This window comes from Labrus bergylta, chromosome 10, assembly GCF_963930695.1.
Source record: "Labrus bergylta chromosome 10, fLabBer1.1, whole genome shotgun sequence".
Classification (NCBI taxonomy): domain Eukaryota; kingdom Metazoa; phylum Chordata; class Actinopteri; order Labriformes; family Labridae; genus Labrus; species Labrus bergylta.
In genome coordinates this window covers 5337880-5357124 of record NC_089204.1, presented here as the reverse complement: position 1 = coordinate 5357124, position 19245 = coordinate 5337880, and the positions used below count along the sequence as shown (strand labels likewise).

The 19245-nt window shown below is 40.6% G+C and overlaps 1 protein-coding gene across 1 annotated transcript in view; it reads right to left on the bottom strand.

Annotated features, from left to right (window-relative positions):
* Positions 1-17501, bottom strand: part of hs3st1l1 (heparan sulfate (glucosamine) 3-O-sulfotransferase 1-like1) — a 35862-nt gene extending 18361 nt beyond the window's left edge. Inside the window, exon 1 of the mRNA XM_020651985.3 lies at positions 17101-17501. The gene's annotated coding sequence lies outside the window, so the exon portion shown is untranslated. The remainder of the gene's footprint in view (positions 1-17100) is intronic.
* Positions 17502-19245: the final 1744 nt, after the last annotated feature.

The window sequence follows — 19245 nt, the reverse complement described above, 5'->3', positions numbered from 1 at the left end:
TGCATCAACCTCTGGTGTTGGAAGCCTAAGAGGTGATACTAAAAACTGCAGTTCCTTGAGTGTCCACTTGAGGATGGCTGCAAAAGTTTCAGAATTCACATACACGCCCATAATAAAATGGCCACTTTGACTTTGGGGGGTGGGTGAAGCATTCATTTGACTTTATTAAGGCTAAGATGTATGCATAAGGATGGATGTGTTGTAGCTGTTTGCCAGGAGGCTTAAGAACTGCCTCAGTTTACCCCTTTACATGTGTCTTGGTTGACCAAAAGCATTTCCAATATGGCGACCCCCATTGTTGGGCTTCAAAACTACACGGCAGAAACCAATAGTGATGTATCTGACACTACGTCCATGTTTTATACAATATATCGTCTGCTCAGCTGTGATGTCCTTCCAATTGTGCTGTAGACAGTGCTGACACCATAATTATATATTCTAAGATTTCATATACAACATGAATGGCAGCAGTTATATCTGGGGTCAGCGGGTGCTGATACTATCTGTGAGCCTTTCATATAAATATGACCATTAACTGGACACAAAGCATCATTTGCCAAGATGCTATAAGCGTGTGACTGTGCATACCTCACATATCTTAACATCAGATGCCTCTGTGCCCATTTTTGAGCAACATCATTGTAATTTCACACTTCCAGGGTAAACTCAAGCATAAGGGAAGTGTTTATCTATAATAACAATCTGCAGCTCCTTTTCCTGATACCGAGCCTCTGCCTCTCTGGCAATGAGAGCTTCACAGGTCTGACTGGGCAGAGACAGGGGGAAGGATGTAAACCATCAGAGCTCCATGCCACTATCCAGTGCTCTGTCATTACATTGTTTACAGCATTTGCCTTCACACAGCTCCACATCATTACCTATAAAGCACCGGGCATCTATATTGAGCCTTACCTCAGGGTACAAAATTGTAGTCGGCCTGAAAGGAAATGAAACTCTGGTGCCAGCTGGTTTTTACATCTGCTTTCAAGCTGAGCTCCCACTCTGTTTACCAGCATTTCAAGGAAGGCTAACTACAAGTATTGGCACTCTGTTACTTTAGACTTTCTTTTCTTGTTTTTTTTTTTGCTGGCAAACACAAGACAAGCGAGCGGTTTGAATGCAATCCTAGCGTGCACTCCCTGTGTTCAGCCTGCATAGCAAGGTGGGATTAGCCATCAGTTTAAATCACTGGAGCATGCACAAACTGAGATGAGGTGTGAGGAAAAAAAACAATCACTTACTTGAACAGAATTTAATGCACATGAAAAGAAAAAAACAGGGCTGGTTGGTAAGATGTGCATATGAAGAAACTCAGTGTATTTGAATAGCTGAAAAGACCTGTCTGCATCTTAATGACAATATCCCTGCATGTGCAGCGCCGGGTGTGTGACAGAATCAGGTTAAGAAGATAGAGGGAATAAAACACCACATCATCTCAGCAGGGTAACTTTCAAAGCAGAGCAGAGCTTTGTATCTAGTGCTGTGATGGTAAACCCACCAGCTAATGCTGGGGCCGCTCTAAAGCTAATGAGTGTGCACTATTAATCTGTATTTCTTTAACGCTTTGAACTCTGCAATAGAAAATAGTCTCAAAATGCTTCATCCAAATACAAGCAACGTAAGATAAAAGTTATGAATGACAAAAAAAACATAATATGAAGGCAAAGTGTTGACATTTGTCATAATAAAAAGAAACAGAATTCAAATTTGGCTCAAAACACAGAGTCAAAAACAACTTTCCAAGTGAACAGATTACATATTTTTTATGTAAAATCTGTAAATAGAAATTACTCTAAATCTGGGACACCTGGTATACATGGGTTAGCAGGACTAAGCTCTCCCTTTCTAATACAATAAAGATAGGAAAATTATTCTGCAAATGACTTGTTGTTCTTTTAAATGTTGGTGGAAGCTACAGAGGCCCACAGGATGCCGTCTTTTGACCAATGACACACCATCATTGTCGTGCTACAACAACTCAAGATACAAGCCATTAATATAGTTTCTTAAATTGCAATTACCAGTATTGAGATGCTAATTCTGTTAGCGCGTTAATGGTTATTTCCAATACGTGTGCACATTAAGCTAACAAACTAAGAGAATCCCCCAAGAGAATCATGCATCAAGTGGCACTGCTCTGAATATCTCATAAGTGTTACTATTTGTTGTACATGTACAGGTGTAACCAAGCCCCTCCCCCTCCAGCAACAACTAGTTATGGGCTCCAGTAGACGTAATGGATGGGCGGATTAAATGAAGTCATGAATAAAGGCATCTCCCATTTGACATTTTGCAGCAGCCCTCGAGTTTGAATGTTTTGGATGATGAGATATTATCAAAAAAAATCTACAACATGGGGATATACACAACAGAGGTCTTTGCTTTTGGCTGAAAAAAAAAAGAAGGCACTCACTATAACATATCAGGTCTATTTTAGGACACTGATGTAAAAAACAGGGAGGGAGATCCATTTTTAGAGGTTTGAAGTCATCCATGATTTATCTTTAAAGCTTATGGTGGATATAGAAACAAAACCTAGGCTGAAGATGAATCGCCTCCCGTTAGAAGTCTTATCAGAACTACACAACAACTCATAGTGCGAGGACGTCTCACTGTCAGTTTCGTCTGTGCCGTCTTGTTTTGCCGTTACTCATGAATAAGTCATCAGTCCCCCACTGTTCCCCTTTGGCTTATTGCTCGTTCTGCCGCCTCCGTGGCCCTGTAAAGCCAACTGAAGTGTTTATGGGAGATAAGAGGCAGAGGAGGTCGCAGGCCCAATAACTCCTTTTATCGCCCCATGGTCTGCAGCGAGGCCCGTTTTATGGGGGAATTTGCCGAAGACGAATTCTTAATTAGAGAAGTTTTTGGAGCCGGGATCACAGGCCTAATGGGGGGATAAAAAGAATGTGAGAAAGGACATCTACAGGCCGGCTTGTTGGTCTGCTTGTCTTGTCGCAAAGATAAAAAAAAATAAAAAATCCTGCTTTGTTCTCAAAGTAATATTGATGACAAACGGCTTTAAAAAATGTGTTTGGGAGGCTTGTTTGGTTTTTGTGTGACAGCCCAGTTTGTCTAGACAAGTCTGAGTCCTTTTGGAAATTAGTTCAGGTTATTGATTTTCTTCAGGGCTTATCTTTATTAAAGGAGTCTACCTTGTCAATCGAATTACTGCCTCAGCCATTAAGGTGAGCGGATTCTATTTCCCATTATTGTAAATTCCTGCACAAGAGATTTCAGTGGCGTAGGTTAATAAGAAAAGCAATATGTTTCCCCCCAAACCTATCATACACGATTCAAAAAAAGAAGCTGTATTTCCTTTACTTTTAAAACCAAAAGAAGCTAAACGTTTCACTCGAAAGGACAAAATGTTCCAGACTACGGTTACACAAGTCTGTTCTAGTATTATAAAGTGACACCTTTGACAAATATGAACAGGGTAGCATGGAGGCAAACCAGCTCTTATTTTAATTAGCCAACTTGGCAGACATGTTTCACCAGAGCTGACAAGATAATGACTGGATCCTGTGTTCCCAGTCCACTGCATATTAACAGAGAAAAAAGGGAGAAAATTAATTACTCATTTTCCCAGACAGGGAGGAGGAGAGGGGGAATCTTGTCCTTCATTGCATAATTTTAAAACTCCATAATTATCTCAACTCCATGGCAACAATGAAGCAATACAGCTTCTTTACATTTTCTCCCAAGGACTTTTAAAGCTTTGCATGAATGTGCCTTTGCATGGAACCCTCTTAATCTGAGTGGAACAGTTGCCGAAGTTATTCCAAAAGACACAACGGTGACTTTTTCGCTTAAATCTGAACATTAGTGGAGAAGTGTGATGCAATCCTCTCCCTTTCCCGGCTCATCAACCCCCGCCGCCTAGCCGAGATTAACCATCTTTCACTTCATTTAGATGGAGGATTGTTTGGGGGTTTGTCTGATTATATCTGTCTCGAGCACACACCATGCCTCTATTGGTATTTAACAAAGATTAGCTTTAAATTGATGATTAACCTTTGTAATCCTGCGTGCATATTGAAAAACGGCGTGCTTGTCTGCACCACGGCAACACAAAAGAGAAACTGCATTATCGTTCAGGGAAAAATGAGGCTCGGAAAGCAAATGAGGCGGTGTTATCTGCCTGGTGCTTTGCTGGATAATGAAGACGAATCTTCGGACCGGAGAACTATGTCGTAATGAGTCCGAACAGATGAATTCTTTTGTGTTCTTAGCCTGCATCTTTTAATAAATACTTCACTGTGACCCTGGCGAGCAATTGTTGCGGAGGAGCAGGATTTACTTGTGGGAATGAGTGGTCACAATCGTCTGGACGACTGTATTAGGCAGTAATCAGACATTAAATGAGTCATTTCTCCATATTTAACTCCGACTGGGGAGGTAATGGTTTAATTTGCAGGGCAATGAGTTTTCCCATGTGGACTGCTTCTTGCATTAAATCACGGCTTCATGCCACTGCACCTGTTGCTGTAGGAATAAGTAATGTACACATACAGCTACACAAACTACTCCGAGCAGAATACAAGACAAAGTATCTCTTCAAAAAACAAACATACCCTATAGCAGGGTTCTCAACTGGTGGGTAGGGACCCAAAAAAGGGTCGCGGAAGTGTTATCAGTGTCAAGCGCTTTTTCAAACGTGTTAGTTTTGTACCGTCTGAGGTACTAAACAATTGATGGAAGCTGCAAACTGCACCATATTGAATTAAACAAATCTGATTGGTTGAAAAATATCAGAGATTTGGGTTGCTTTTTTCAGTGAGGAGTTGTTGGTGGGTCCTGAGGCTAGACGAGTTGAGAACCACTGCCCTATAGAATACCTGAGAGAAAAAGTCTAAAAATAACAGATTACTTGCAACCGAGACAAACTCCGTACTACGACCTCAACTCATGTTCCTCTGAACCGCTTGACAGGAACTAGGACTGACAGAGTAGGACTGAGTAGATAGGTGGAGGGTGCACTAAGAGTTCTTTGAGTAAAAGAAATGAAGAACATTGAAGATACTTGTAGTTTCATAAACGGTGCAGAGGCTGGAGGTCAAAAAGAGCTAAGGAAAATGGAAGCCCCTATTGGACACTCTGTGGAACTGCAGCACAGGCTTATTAATGTTTGATCTGTCTTTAAATAGAGGCATATTAACATCAACTAAAAACTGCTGAAAAAAAAAAACAGATGTGAGGGTAAACTGCAAGTTTTGGGCACTTAGGACCCTTTAACAGCACACTTGACATTATATCAATCGCTAAACACATCAAAGTCTGTGCCAGAACTTGACTCCGGTGATGTTTACATTTTGGAGAATCCTTCCCTTTACACTGACTGGGTGAAGCCTACACAAAAACGGACTGCTGTATGTATGTTTGAAGAGGCTGGGTCAATCATGCTGCACTAATTCATCATCAATCAATCGTTCTTAAATGCAGTTACCTAATACACTTTAACTTGATTTAGGTTCAAGCTTTCTTGAGGGTTTACAGAAAAATCAATGTTTGCATATTTTGATTGTAATACATTTATTATGTCTCTAGGAAATGTCAAGAAATATTGACCAATGTATTCACCCAAAGCTCAAGATTTTGGAAATGTCTCGAGCAACAGCCAGAAAGCCGATAATATCGATTAAACTTCCATGAAAAGTCTGAAACAACTGGATGGATTCACATTTGAGGACATGGAGCCAGTAAACATTTAGTATTAAAGCATGAATAAGTTAAAGAACTAATCCAGTATTGAAAGTGTTTGTTTATTTATTTTCTATCCATAGACAAATGAAGCGATCCCCTGAATGTTGCAGCTTTAAATAACACTCAAACTTCCACAACTTGAGCTCTCTGTCTGTCTGTCTTTCTCTCTCTCTCTCTCTCTCTCTCTCTCTCTCTCTCTCTCTCTCTCTCTCTCTCTGCTTCATCTCGGACAATAAGCAGAACCACCTTCTCTGTACTTGTAAATACGGTGATGAAACGAGGATGGTAAATTGTCCTTTGGAGCCTCAGACGCAGACATCAAATACCGTACCTAATCCGTACTGTGCTGCAGACCTGTGGAGCAGATCGCAGCCCACACTTGTAATCCCATTGCAGTTTATTATGGGGATATGATGTAAAGAGGACACTGTGTGATGAAAACTCAGTCTGAGGTGAGGACAGAAAATCAGCCATCTTTACTGCGTTGAGCTGCAGCCCAGAGTTATCACCAATAACTGGGACAATACTTATCACTCCCACCGTTTAAACAGAAAAGATCTGAAGAAATTTGAAGATCTTATATAGAAACTACCCTCAAAAAAATAAAGATTCTCAAGCCATGATGTGGAAGTGTACTGAACGATGATCACTGCAACTTGTGTTCTATAGACTGTAAATATGAGTGGGCGGAGCCTGAGTGATGTCACCTATCTGTTCCTGCAGGGGGCTCCGGAGGCTCATTAGCAGCAGCCGCCATGTTGGAAATCCTGTCTCAGTCTAACTTTCAGTCAACCTAACGACAGGCTGAGAGCTGGAGCTGAGGCGGATTTTAAGCTTCCTGACAAACTGTTACTTCACACACACCTGTCAATCAGGCAGCTATGCAACTTATTGTGAATTACGCTATAAAATCAAAATGGATGCATCATAAAAAAAACAAATCCCCCCCCCATACAATGTGTGTCAGGAGACAATAACTAATCTGACCAATAGTGTTTTTTTTTTTTTTAACCAGACTGTAAACATGTTAATTTCTATTGTAAAACGGCTCTTTTGAATAAGGGTGTGTTTGTGACTTCCGGTGTTCCAGCAGCCAGCCTCTAGTGGACACTGGACAAACTGCAGGATTTTGCTCTCCCGCATTGGCTTAAGTTTCCAACAATGGGGTTTGCCGCTTGGTTTGTCTACAAACCCCTGCAGCAGAAGAGTTTTCAATAACACAACAGGCACACATAAATTTAACATGTTTTGCATGCATGAAATATTTACCTGGAGCTGAAATGATGGCTGGCAAGTGGGTTTATTTACAGTGATACATTTATTCTGCAGCACAGAATTGAACAAAATACACTGCTAATAAATGATGCTCTTTAACTTATGAATATTAGAAACAACAGAGAGAGAAAAACAAGCCCTTCATTACCAATCTTTGAAAACAGATTAAGCCGCTGTGTGTTCTTTCATGTCCTTTTGTTGAATCACAATTTTAGAGATAAAGTGGCTTCTTTTTGGCTCACTTGTGTCCACAATTTTTTTTTTTTTTTTTAAAAACAGGCACATTTGAAAATGTCCTCATTATCCTCTTAAACCCAAATTAGCACTGCTCATAATTATAAACTGGTCAAACAATAACCACTTAATGATAAACGGCTGAACAGCTGCTACACACAGTGAAGATCAGTCGAAACAACAAATGATTTAATTACGAGATTAGACCAAAAAACAAATATGATATCAAGGGAAATGGAGTGAAATACAACAAAGACAAAAAATGGGGAGAAAGGCGATCATGTTTCAAATCATGGTTTCATTAGTGGAACAGTCCTAATTATGTTTACACAAGCGAATATTTAAAAAACAAAACTACAGTCTCAAACACTGAACGCTGCAGACTGATAAAAGAAAATCTGAAAAAAAACCAAAAAAAAAAAACACACTAACTATCCGAGACCTTGGAAAATAGACAAACTGAAAAATTCAAATTTCTAAAAACACCACAGCAGCAGAATACTGATACTGAAATGTTTGAGTAGTACAACATTGTATATTGAAATAAATTTAGACAAAGAAAAAAACGATTATATTGAATGTACTACTTTCTAATCTTAAAGCATCCACTTAGATTAAAAAAACATTTTGTAGGACTAACATCTGTAAAAATTGGTATATCCATCGACTGTACATATTAATAGACGAAGCCTGAGTGACGTCAGCCATCTGTTCCTGCAGGGGGCTCTGGAGGCTCATCGGCAGCAGCCGCCATGCTGGAAATGCTCATTGACGTCACCCATTGGTTTCTGAAGTGCAGTATGAAGTCCAATGATGGCGCCCGCCATGTTAATAAATTCTGTCTCAAATAAGGATGGGCTATCAAGCAAATAACTAACTTTCAGTCGACCCAACAGACGAAGAGGTGGAGCTGAGGAGGGTCTCAAGACAAAATTCCCTGTCTGTCAAATATGCATAACTCTTGTTTGTTGAACCAGCTGTTAACATGTTCATTTCTGCTGTAAAAATTGGTATTCAAATAAGAGTGACAATAGGGCTTTGAGTGGACACTCATGGAACTGCAGTTTTTTTATACTTCATTTTTAACCCTTAATGTTGCTGCTTGTATAAATCCCACTCGAGCGTGTATCCTTACTAACACTGTTTTTCAGCACCTTTATTTGCGTTCTTTTACATGCATCTTTCCCATTATATTTTAACGTGTGTCTCTCTAAGCAAATGCATGCTTAATGATGCAACTGTGAAAATTTACAGCAGTTACCAAATGAATGTCACATTATGCAAAACCTTATATTTCCACCTGTGCTCCACATTTTTCAACAAGTGAGCATGTGTTTTAAAATTCAATTTCGAAGTATGTATGTAGTTTTGTCTATGGGTAGAACATTGGAATATTAAATAAGTTATTTATTTCACTACACTTGGATTTACCCTTTTTGTAGAATAATAATTAGAGGAGTTTGAGATGACCGATTTTGTTTAAATTCTAAAGAATGATTGGATACCCCTGTAGTGCTCCAGAGGACCAATGATGTCACAAACATTGATCTGGTTGTGAGGCTACTGATCACGTAATCACTGCATTTAAAGTTAAAGGTGCTGCCGTAGTTTGACTATTTTTAAGTCCAGATTTTTTAACATACATACTACCCTATGTATAATCTCTGTGTCTGAGGCCAAGAGGCACGAAAAAAATCGTAGGCAGAGGAAAAAACATATTTCAAAGTTCAATTTCAAGCTTTCCGACAAGAGTGTTCTCCTTTCAGTTGCGGAAAAGAGAAGTGTTTTTCTGGGCTTTTCTCTCTTCTGCAAACCAAGATGAACAGTCTCATTCGGCACCACGGACAGCTCCCTGCTCAGCCTGAAGAGGAGGCTGCTGGACCCTCCGTCAGTAAGCATGACGGAGGCACCATTAACACCAGATGGCTTTCTCTGCAGACTGATGTGTACCTATCCCAGAATCTAGTCTCAGTTTAATATTACTGCAGTGTTGTTTTTACATGTAAAAGACCTGTTAGACCTCTTGGTTAAAGATATAAACTTCTGTTGAGAGGAGAACGAGGACTAAAGATGTGGTTCTGAAGGACACTGAGACTTATTTTATTCTAACTTGGAAATCAAAGCACAGACCGTCTCCGCGCTGACTTTGTAAGGTGTCTGACCTTCCTTCAGTAAACCTAAAATCAATGTCTCTAAAGATCACATTTTTATATTTAGACAAACGTCTTAAGAACGAATGTCAAATGTTGCTTCTGGTGACGAATAGGAATGCGAGCCAAGAGGGCCGACCATTGTGTGACATTTTCTTCTCATGAGTATTCATCTGTGCCTTTTAAATGACTACCAGTGATGTGCAAAGAGAAGAGCAGACTAAAGAGTGAAAAAGTAGAGGTGAATAATGCTGCCCTACCAGTGGTTTCCTTTCTAAAGACTTACAAAACACTTGATCTTTTTTTAATGAGGATCCAGCAGGTAATGTGACTCCTTTCAATATGAAATAAGTTCATAAATCCTTCTTAAAATGATGTCCCTGCACGTCCCTGATAATCTTAATATCTCCACGCTAATGGAAAAAGGTCTTCTTCCCCAGGAAATCATTTCATTAAAATGCTCCTTAAATATTCTGCTCTCGGGCGAGCAGACAGATGAGCAGCATATTCCAGGAACAGAAACAAGTGATAATTTTATACATCACTGTCTGTTCCTTATCCTTCTGCAGCACCAACAGAAGTGCACACACACCCACACAAAGTAAACGGATACATATGGCGGAGGCATCTGAATCAAAACAAATCTCACTTCACTCGACGGGGTCGCGATCTCTCCGAAAAGGCAGATACCATCCGTCTGACAAATCTGACAAGACATGGGTGTAAGAGAGAGAAGAAAAAAAAATCAGGATGTATGACACAGAGAGCGATGTGGCTGGCATGTGCCTACTCGTCTGAGGCAGCAGAGAACAAAGGTAATGAATAAATAACTCAGCTAGTCATCAAGAGGAATGATAAATCTACTTCATAACACTTGGCCATGATGGCGGCGTCAGGCTTTCTTGAACCTCTTGATGAAAAAGTGGCCCCATGAAATCAGCGCAGTAGCAGGTGTCAGCGCCCTCCGCTGCCTCCTCCCTCACCCCGCTCCTCACCAGCTACCTCCCCCGGCCTGTTACTTCAGAGTGGCAGCAAATGAAGCAGGAAAAAGCCTGTTGTCTCATTCTGTCATCAGATCCTGTGTGCCTTTAATGAGGCTTTCCCAAAGGCTGAGTTCAGACTCGGAGGCTTTTGATGACAAACATGCAGCTCCACAACAGCTTCAATGATGCTCTTAAAAGCCACTGACAACCCAAATCCACTATAGCCTCCTTAGCATGTCATATATAGGGTTCTATATATACCATAATCAGCATTGAAAAAGAATAAGGAACCCGATCCCATCATAATTAATATTTAGTTTTGGTATACACGATTGAATAAATGTTAACTGACATTGCAACTCATGTATGAGAGAATTGTTTACGATGCACAACTGAAGCTCACGATTTACGTGCTCACACTGTACGATCCGCTGGACGAGTGTTCAGAAAATTCCTTTGAATAATCCCACATACGGAAGTTGAAATCGGATCTATGTGTATATCAGTTGTCTCATGTGCACGGCTCAAAATTAAACACAATCAAAGAACTCTCCCGACTCTCTCACAGGCACATTCAGCGCCGCCAACAGTACACAAGCTAAACTATGACAAATATTCCCTGTTAGCTGGAGGTCCATTTCTATTTCTTGCCAACTTTTCTCTTGTTCATATCTTTTGTGACAGGAGGGGGAAAACACATTGCCAAGGTGTTTTCAAATGCTGACATTTTGCGCAGGCGCGATCAGGAAAAGAAGCCCTAAAGCCTTGGAAGAAGCTTGCAGCTCTGCTCTCACTGTGGAAGTGTATACATTTGTACAACCATCATTTCGAACATGCTAGAAATTACTCCGGGCAGGAGCAGCTGATTGGGCTGTGATTGACCCTCGTGTCCTCATGTACACTACACCTGGTAAGCAATCAAACTGAAATTCGGCCAGATTTCAAAATCAGTTGTGTCACTCAAAAATCAGGGCTCAATTAATACTTAATTCAAACGATGCATGTCCGACCTTAGGTGTGTTAAAACCTTAGAGATTTGTGGTTTGAATGGGGTGTGGCTGTGCTCGGAAATGTCTCACGTCTTTCATCTTTGCAGACCCAATGTAGAAAAATCACAGGCAGCTACTCATCTTTGTATGGCCTGAGTTAATGATGTCCATGTTCACAAATATTTATGACCATAGGTTAAACTGTCGTCTGTGGTTACATATATTTAGCTGCGAGGTAAGTGTAGGCCAGTGATGGTCTGCTTTCCCTTGCCAGTGTTGAATGCTGCGTTTGCATTGAGAGCACATCGGGGCACCTGATGTACTGTTGCATTCAATGACCAATTGTAATCACTAATTTTAGATGGCGGGGCTTCTGACTTAGACAAACACATGCTCTTTACGGCTGCACAACCCTGTCAGGGTTGTGCAGCCGTGTCAAATGTTCCATTATGATGTGTCATGGCAGATGTCGATCAAAATGTGAGTGGCCACACCTCCACAGTAGAAATGGTCTAAAGGCACTTTCATAACCAGATGTCTTTTGGATGCTTAATGAAATTTTCACCTCTGATTTCATGCACACACTTTTTACTGTTTCAAGGCAAATTGCCCGAAGCTCCCTCACTTTGCCGTTGTTGGTGCACATGGCAAATAACAAGCCCTGAGACACAGCACATGGACCACGGTGGCTTTTAGCACAGTGCATCGCTGCACACTCATGAATTATGGAATTCGGCACAAATATGCAAATCTGGGCACTAGCCTAGTTCTTCCCCGGTACTGTAAGTTACAGTGACTTATCTATTATGTATGAAGCAAGGAATGGAGTGAAGAGGTCCTGGCAGGCGGCTTTACAGCCCTCTCTCTGTTGCTCACTTTCACATCATGAAAGAGAATGAATAGCAGGGGAGGTAACTGCAAAAGGCCGGCTCCTTCTACCGCTCCCCGTCTCCAAACGCTTGGGAGAATTAGAGCTTGCTTCCATGCTCAATTGCCAAGCTACTTAAAATAACAATGGCTCGCACCGGATTTAGAGGACTGGAAGACGCGTAGGGGAATAAGCATGAAGTTGTTGTTAATCCTCTAATTTTCCCCCGCAGGCCTGATATGAAATGTTAGTCTGATCAACAATCAGTCCACAGGGGAGACAGCCAATTCTACACACTCACATTCAAATTAGCCTCTGAATGACATTACCATCATAATGCTGCGTGAGTGATTGTGATTCGGTGACCTCATCGTTTTGGAGTAAATATCCCAAAAGAAGGAGCCAGCAGGAGTGAGAGTCATCTTGGTCAGACAGCTCGGTTTAAAACCGAACACGTGTTCTGTTCAGCATAATGAACGAGTCCCGCGGCTCCGAGACAAACGGAGCCATCATTACCTCGCATGTAAGTCAATCATCGGGCTGATGACAGCTGACTGCTTCTATTTAACAGGGTGTCCAGGAGATTATGTTACCTGGTCCTCCTGAACCCAGTCGCTATGGTAACAAGTGGAAGCTGTTCCTTCACACCGTCCCACGGTCAGTGGCCTGCTCGTTTCTAACAAAGGAATCTTTAATGACATTTTTCATTCTCCTCACTTTTGTGTCAGGAAATGCAAGCTGTCATGATTCTGCAGATTTTTCTTGCAAAGTTGAAGTAAAAAATAAATGTCTGTTAAAGCTGCACAATACAGAAAATAATGATTCTGGATGTATTTTAAGTAATGTGATGGTCATGTTCAAATAAATAGTGGCATCAAAATCTTTATATGTGAGGTGAAACTAAAAGTCACAAGGGTGCCACTTTTTATAAAGTGAGTACCAAAAAAAGACACCTGCCAAGTTTTCAGAGGCAAACCCAAACGTGTGCACTATTTATTTTACAGATTATATCAAATATAAGAGTCACATTTGCAATTACAGATTTGAAAATGTTTAGTTAGCCCTGATCAATGAGCAATGTGTAGGTATGTCATAGAACAAAGTGTATTTAGACAAACAAAAGGCAAAAAGTCAAAAAAGAAAGCGTACTCTGTTTAGCTTACAAAAATCCACAAACTTTCACTGAGAAATAACACTGAGCTAACGGCGACCGGATGAAGGCTTAACATTTGACACTGACACCGACGCAAAGGAACACAGAGACTAAATACACACTGCAGTAATCAGACACAGGTGAGACTACTGACACAGGTGAAGACAATCAGGGTGGGGCACACAATCCAAAAGGAGGGAAAACACACAAAAGGCAGGAAGCAAATATAGAGAAGCACTGTGGGCCAGAACTACAAAATAAAACAGGAAACACCACAGACTAAAATGGAAATATTAAAATAAATAAAAAACACAAGGTATGTTGAAAACACTGAAAACTAAACCTGGTAACTATTATAATAAGAGCAGACACACAGGGAGTGAGAAACAAACGAATACTGACCTAAACAGATTGAAATACAGTACAAAACTAAACAAGAACTAATCCAGACTAGTTCCTTTAAGAAGAGTGTAAAGACACATTTCACATTTTTTCTAAATATAAGAAGTAAAACTACTAACTTTTTTTTGGAGAATAATGATGGTTTGGGTTTCTATGGGACCCTGGTTTAGCTCAGTCAGACTCCTCACTAACAGAGGCTTTAGTCCTCGATGCAGCCGCTGCAGGGTCGACTCATGGCTTTGGCCCTCTGCTGCATGTTATCCCGACTCTCTCCTCCCAACATTTCCTGACCTCTCTTTAACTGTCCTATCAATAAAGACAACATCTCACCTAAAATGTTTAAAATAAGCACTTATTTAATCAACATTTAAACTTTCACATCTATAATGTGTGACTTACAAATAAGTCAACGTCTACTTTTTAACATCAGAATCAAACCGTGGCTTCCCTGATGACCGTCCTGTGTGTGTTTGTTTGTGTACAACAACACTGACAGCAGATTGATGCTCTCTCTTACAACGTCACGCTGCTTCAACGACATCTCAAAACAAGAGTATAAAGAAGACTATCCAGAACTGACCCCAAAGAGGTTGTTACAGCGTCACTGTGAAGCTTTGGGCCTCTTAGTTGGGAGTGAAAAATAGTGTGCTAATATTGTAATCAAATTGTTTATATTTTGATAACACGTGTTGTAAAACAACACAATCCCATTTATTTGAATGATCATTAGTAAAAACACAAATTAACATCTTTAAAAACATGTCAGTCATATTTGTTAACCAATAGTTGCATCAAGAGAACCAGAAAAATTGCACAAATACACACTGCCAATGTTTCGGTACTGAAATAATGCCAGGTTAGGAATTAGAAAAAATATAAATTTTTCCACAAATTGATGACTATAGGACTTTTATTTTTGTTGCTATGGTTACATAAGGCATCAATATTATCTGAGTTTTGTGAGTATCGTCTGGAAGCTTAGAATCCAGGTATCATGACAACCATAGCTCGTATAATGACAAGAACAATGCTAACTAGCATTAGCTTTTGCTCTGTTGTGAACCCATTTTAGAGATCCTAACTGTCAACATATGACCACGAGGAGTCTTATAACCGCTTCACTGTGTGCATTACTGCAGGACTAGTATCATGACAACCTCCAGAGTCAAGCACAGCAGGACAACAAGACAACTGAGCAAAAACAAAGGAGACAATATAAATTATGATTCCTGAGAAAAAGAAATGCATTTTTAATTTCAGTTTGACTTGAATGCATAAACGAAGGCCTTGAGATTGCATCGAGCATAACGAGCAAAACTCTGCCTCTTTCATAAAAGCTCTTTTATCTCCTGAGGGAGAACCAAACCAACACACCAAGCCCCGTGAAAAAAGAGAAACTCTGGAATGAATTTGCATTTTTAACAAATATCCCTGTGTGCCTCTGCTAATAGTTTTCCTTTAATTCAACAAACATAACCTCATCAATTATTAATCCCCTTCTCTTGTTATTTTCTGCTTCTTTTGATTAGAAAAACTTGAGGAAAAGAAAATGTTTTGTTGTTCGTCTCTTTCACCCCCTCTCCCCTCTTTGTTCGGATGGAGCCGACTTCATCAAACTAAACATCACAACAGGAAATTGTTCATGAAACACCGTTTTTCTTCCTGCTCCTCTTTCGAGCGTTACAACATGAAACTGTCTGGGCATGACGCTGTAACATCCACTGGCTCTGTATGTCTGTCCAGCCATACATCATCACATTGAGACACCTTGAGTTTTCTTTGTGGATTCAGAGATCATGACGCCTCCTCCCTGGACCACCATCATCTTTACAGCCAGACTTATGAACACAGACTGTCAGAAAAATCCCTCAGCCCATCATGTTCACTGTCTTCTGTCTCTCTTCACCTTTGCTCAGACCTTTGTTTCACGACCAAACGAAAGCAAACAAGTATTTGTCCCGGTTTAATGAGGGGTAAAAAGGAGCCCCATTCATGTTGATTAGTCGGGTATGAAAATAACGAGGGCGACCCCCTCTGTCATGTTGACCTTTTGCCCTTTGTATGTCCGTCTGTGTCCCACTTTTCCTCCAATTTCATTCTTCTCTGACTTTTGATGTATTCATTGTTTAACATTTATCTTTATTTTTGACTTTTAACTCATTTACGACTTTTATTAAAATGTATAATCGGGGTGCCGGATGGCCTAGCGTTTATGCTGTGTGCCTCATGTACAGACGTTATAGTCGTGGTTGCAGCGGCCGTGGGTTCATATTCAACCTCAGCCCTTTTCTGCATGTCTTCTGACACTCTCTCCTCCCAATATTGTGCTTCTCTCTTCAGCTCTCCCAATTAAGGCAAAATTTTTCCAAAAATAACTTTAAAAATGTGCATTATAAAGCTTTTTGGTTTCAAAATGAACGGAAAGACATTCAAAATAGGGATTTACCTCTGTAAATTCAGAGAGCACTCTAAACCTGAACAGCATCTCCCGGGCTAATGAGCACCTGTACAGTCACTGTGAGAAGAGTAACTAGCTGCAGCTAGGAGAAAAAACAGATCTGGTCATTTGAATCTCACTGAAGAGCTTGTCCCAGTCAAACACGGCTTACACCTTTGAGACAACCTGCAGCTAAAGGCACCAGCTCACGTAAGCCAACACCCACATGCACATAATTAAAGGTGAATTGCACAGCCTGTGGCAATTTGCATCCTGTGACGTTAATCCCTTGCTGCTGGAATTTCAGTAGGTAGGTCTGATAGCAGATACAAGAGAGGTGATGCCTCTACATCACGGCTACAGCTTGACTACAACAGGAAAGAGGTAGAATGTGTCTGCCCTTTGACACCAGCTGGATTTACTCTGAGACATTTCAGTCCTCAGCAGTTAAAACTTCTATGAATGAATTTTAATTTTCTAATACCTGATACCAAAACTTAAAATGCATTAAAGCATTAAAGTGAAGTTTGAAAAGGCACAGCCCAAAGGATCTACTGAGGATTGTACTTGTGGGAGCTTATAAAGCAAATGTATTAGATGTAGCATTTTAATTAGTTTGATCAATACTCTATTAGAGAGGATTTAAACGTGAACTGCTGGGAAAAGACACTCCTCTCTTTTCACATGAATGAATGTAGGAACATGTCAGATGCAGCTTGCTGCAATGCAATCATGACTTTATTATTGATTAATAAATGATCAATTAATCGCCCGTGATTTCACAAGCATAAAACATCCTTTTGTCGGACGCATGAAAGCATGTGAGTGAGCCACAGGAGCTCCAGACAGGAGAGATGTATCGCACACAGACAAAGTGGAGGAAATCCACGGAGAGACTCTGCTTACCTCGTGCCGGGGGGTTGACGAGGATCTTCGCGCGCCTCTTGGGTCTCGGGTTGATCTCAGGAGCGGAGGATGCTGATGGTGAAGATGATGATGATGGTGCTGAACCACGGAGCGCACTTCTGCGCACTGCTGGTCATCACAGAAGAAAAGCGTCCGTCTCTGCTCTCAGCCACTCTCATTACTGACTCGTTTGAAAGCAGACACCAGGGGGGAGGAGGAGGAACGGAGTCCGGGTTTATTCAAAGTAGATAACTCGACTCTGTCTCCGGCTCACGCAGACGAGCCTGTGTGCAGAAACGCGAGTAGAGTTGTGTCCGAGTCGCTGCTGCGTGTAGAGACTGGATGGAGGGAGCGGGGAGGAGCCGTCTGTCGTCAGATGATCAGGGCAAGGTGCTCTCCTCTCCTCTCCTCTCCTCTCCTCTCCTCTCCTCTCCTCATCAATGATTCTCTCTCCTCAAAGCCTGAGCAGAGCTGCAGCTCACACTAACACAAGAATCCCGATCTGAGCATCTGGTACCCGCGGTCAAACCTCTTCAAGTATCGCCACTTTCACTTGCATGCACGTGTGTCTGTGACCGTGCAGAAAATACCTGTGGCCAGGTGATCGCTTTGAATTGATCTTAACGCAAGAATGACCATGTCAGTCATTTCTACTGTCGTAATTCACTGTCGTAATTTATTTATTGAATACATTTTAAGACATAATTAGCTGTAGTAGCCTTTATGTGTTCATGTTATTACATTGTCAATTTATAAATGAGACAAAGCTATGGAAGCCCTTATAGGACACACATCCATACATTTGACCTTCCGCTTTTTTTCTCGTGATAACGATAATATTTCCTCTCTTTTTTTCTTGAGATCTTGATTTATTTATTTCATTATCTTGAGATAACCAGCGCTTGTTTTCTCATGATATGGAATAAAATTCAGTCGCTTTCTCAAATTCTAATAACTCTACAGCACACGAAAACCTGCATTGTTATGCTGAGATAACGAGATTAATCAATCGAGAAAACAATTAACCCAGGATCACAGGAAAACTGAGTAAAGGAAAATGGATGTGTGTCCACATAGGGCTTCAGTTAGAAACACAGAATAGTCTTCAGTATGAATGAGCATAACAGTCATTCTGACTGCATCAAAAAATAGTGTGCGTTCCTTCCTTCTTTACTTTAAGATGCATCAGCAGCAATTTTCATACCTAGTTGTTTTTCTTAACACAATTAGTGTTAGGACTTAGTTTCCTCTGAGACGGCCAAATGTCCAGCCAGCCCATACGGGTAGTTTAAGAGTATGTAGATTATTTAAACATTAACACATAATCTACCTGTTATTGTACTTAGGCACTCATATAATTAAGTATAATATCTGCCCCTTGTGTTTTATTTGCCTGTCTTTAGGGAACTTGGAGAAATCAGACATAGATCTGCAACACACTGCAGATACACTTTTAATCCTGGACACATTGTAATACCAACTGGAGAAGCTGTCCAAGGTCATCACATCATCACGGTCACCGGACTGTATCACTTCATCATAAGTCGGTGCAAAATAGAACAGCAAACTCTGGTAACAGGGGGAAACTATTTCAGCCCGAGCTAACCAGCCTGGTTACATGTGTACAAAATTACATTTATATGCTTGCATGCAAATGATAATGTATAATTGAAAATTCATTGTATTTACCTTCCATGGAATGTAAAACTTTAAAACACCTTTTACAATAAATACAATACATCACAGAGTAGACAAGGTAACTACTGTTAGGCCTTCATTCACTGGGGACATTTGAAACCCAGTACTCCTTAACCTTTGCTTTTCGGTCACAACATAAGCAATGGTTCTGATTGGCAAAAGAGCCCAGTCAACTAAGTCGATGTCAGAGAAAAGGATCTATTGACCGGATGTGTGCCTGTTTTTTACTCACTGTGGAGATGAGTCACATGAGTTGGATACATCTAGAAGTGAAAATGTATCACAAAGACTTCTTATAGAGAATATAACGTTGCTTCTGCATGACAGGGCCAGCAAAGAGATAAGAAATGAAAGTCTACACAAAATAAATCAACTTCAGTGTAGCTTTAAAGAATGAAAAAGGTGACCAAGAAAAGTTCATTTCTCTTGGCTCATTTATCACCTCCT